General features: G+C 40.7%; 1 long non-coding RNA gene across 1 annotated transcript; it reads left to right on the top strand.

The window, feature by feature from the left end:
- Nucleotides 1-442: 442 nt before the first annotated feature.
- Nucleotides 443-1,828, top strand: LOC111611787. The gene is made up of 2 exons (XR_002754231.1): nt 443-1,315; nt 1,437-1,828. It is a non-coding gene; the product is annotated as an uncharacterized LOC111611787 (long non-coding RNA).
- The last annotated feature ends 1,060 nt before the right edge of the window (nt 1,829-2,888 follow it).

Raw genomic sequence — 2,888 nt, 5'->3', positions numbered from 1 at the left:
CCAGTATGGCTGAGGCTTAAACACAAAAGAATTGTACAACACTTTGGGATAGCTTTTAAAGCACTGGCTGCCTAAATTCTAAGTCTGATTAATAATGTTTTCTTTCCGTGATGGTCTCTACCAAAACCACAGAAACAAACACGTTACATACATTACTCTGAGTAACAAATTCGCAAAATACAAAAAGTATATGAATATATTTTCTGAAATAACTACCTTTTTGATGCTGATATGCTAATTAATTTAGTTGTGTACCCTTGCAGTGTGGTGAATATTATATGCAAATAAACGCTGAAATGATAATAGTCCTGCAGGATTCAAGGATAATCGTCAGAAGTTTTCAGACAGAAACTCTTGGCGTGTTTGTCTTCCTCCACACCTCTAGGGGGCACTCCACTCTGCGACGCTACCAAAGAAAGGAACGGGGTGGTTTCCTCTAATCAAATGCAACGTTGTTCAGGCGTTAGCAGACATATCTCTGTAGCGGCTCTAGGGCACGGCAGTGGAACCGATAGGAGCAAGTAAAGTTAAATCTGATATACTTTTGATGTATTTCTGAGAACTTTTTGATATCAAGCTGTTTTGGAATATTTTTTTTATTTCCGAGAGTTTATTTGGTCTCCGAAAGAAGCTACAAAACCTATCAACTAACTCTTAACAGGTACTGCAGTTTTTCTCGTGGCCTTTTTTTCGATTAGGAAATGTGTTTAGAGATCATGGATACTGAAACCACACAATTCCCTAAACCTGAGTGTCTGCGACATGGATTTACAGCTACGTGGACGCAGTTTTGTGATCCCAGAGCGGCGAAATGGGCCTACGAGCAGAACCGAAACAACGCAGCCGCCCGGAAACACCCCAGTCAAGACCAGAGGTTAGCTCATCGGGCTAAACTCGGCCCGTTTGTTATGGACTCTGGGAAGAAGAAGAGGAAAAAGGGAAAAAGAGGGTCCAGGAATGATGAGCGTGTTGCTGCGGCCTGTATGAATCCACCACCAGCCGGGGGGATGGCGCCTAGAAACACCACGCAGTATCTAATGAGTAATGTGTACGAAGACATGAAGATGGACACCGTGATAAAATCAGCTCCTGGTCAATTAACCGGTCACATCTACTGTGAGAATCTCTCTCCCAGTAGCGTGTCCGCGGCTCTGGACTCCTGCTTCGAGGACATTCTGGAATACCAACTCCGAGACTTTGAGGAGCTCTACGACTTGGCCTGGAAACCGGAATGAACTGGTTCACATTCCGCTGTGGAACTGCTCCGACCAGCTGTGCAGACTCAATGACTGATCACTAGCAAATGTGAAAGAAGGTGTGAAGAGTTACTATTGTAAATCTGAGATGAATGCATTTGTGCTGTGTTGATTTGTAGCCCAGCTCATGTTGTGTGGTCTGTTTCATGATTCATGGTTGGGCCTTTATCTGTCCCACAGCGGCGCTTTTGGACGCTGCCCGTCCGGTAGGGGGCGCTGCTGAGCTCTTCGTGGCGGCGTCCAGAGGAAACGACTAAACCGCGTACATCCTCAGTTCTCATCCGGTCCGCGGATTGAAAAATCCAGGTAAACCGGGGAAGTGTGTACTATTTGTTGCACTGCATTGTGATGCAGTGCTCCCCACAGTCACTGTTGTCTGAGCGTTTTCCAGGTCTCCATTGGCAGAACACGTGACTCGGCTGGGCGAGAAGCACACGGAAGTCCGTTTTCACGTGACTGACAGACACATGGTGACGTTTACTGCCACTTCATCCTGACCTGTTGCGGAGAATAAAATTTATATGTGGTAATTCTGTTAAAGAGAATATTTAATAAATGCTTTATAATTTGTATTAAAATGTACCTAGTGTGGTTTGTGATTTTGGAAGCTTTTATGTTTATGTGACCATATTTAACAGGTTTAGCTTGACTTTATAAACTTGAACACAAATATTACATTTTCTAAAACTCAGTATAGCTAGTATCCTTTCTCTTTTAATGGACGGGTATAGATTTTTTAGAGGCTTATGCTTGTAATTTCAACAGATTTTTACTATTGGATTTCATCTGGTACTGGCACACAAAAATGGCAGAAACATAATTTAAAAAAAATATGTCTTTTGTGCAGTTAAATACAATTGTGTTTTTACAATACATGGTAAATTTTCCCTTATGGAAAATGTGAAATTAAAAAAATTGACAGGAAGGTAATGGTGCATAAAACATAAAAAGTACCTTGGTTGCTTAGTTTCAAAAGCATGTAAAAGGCTTGAAGGTTTAAGTAAAATCTAATGGACCAAATGTTATGATGTTCTTAAGGGGGGGGGACAAAAAGACAATTATAATTTGGTATGTAATGACCTACTGGTAGGAGGGTAATTTAAAACCTTTAGTATATTTCAGCATTTTGACTTTCTGTTTTGAAACAATTTAGAGCAGCATTCTAATAGAACAGTATAATCCAGTATGTCTTATGTATTTTGTAAAAATGTTGATATTATACAGAAGGGTTCTTCAACTCCAGTCCTCGAGATCTGGCATCTTGCAACTTTTAGGTGAGTCTCTGCTTTAACACACCTGAGTCAAATAGTGAGGTCATTAGCAGGACTCCGGAGAACTTGACAGCATACTGAGGAGGTGATTCAGCCTTTTGTTCAGGTATGTTGAACCAGAGACTCGTCTAATAAAAGTTGTAGCACACCACCCCTTCAAGGCTGGATTTGATGACCCCTGTTTTACAGAGTTACAGGGATTTTTTTTTTTTTTTTGAAAGATTTTACACTAGTGAATATGAATTTGGTGCAGATTCACAGCAAATGTCTCACGGTACTTTACCAAACAGAAACATCAGATTCTATACACAAACTATTGCATTTGGATATGTCATCTTTTTACTCACTTTTGAATAAAATA

The sequence above is a fragment of the Xiphophorus maculatus genome, chromosome 17 (assembly GCF_002775205.1).
Source record: "Xiphophorus maculatus strain JP 163 A chromosome 17, X_maculatus-5.0-male, whole genome shotgun sequence".
Taxonomy (NCBI): domain Eukaryota; kingdom Metazoa; phylum Chordata; class Actinopteri; order Cyprinodontiformes; family Poeciliidae; genus Xiphophorus; species Xiphophorus maculatus.
The sequence above is the reverse complement of the archived record's forward strand: the minus strand, read 5'-3'. Positions and strand labels throughout refer to the sequence as shown.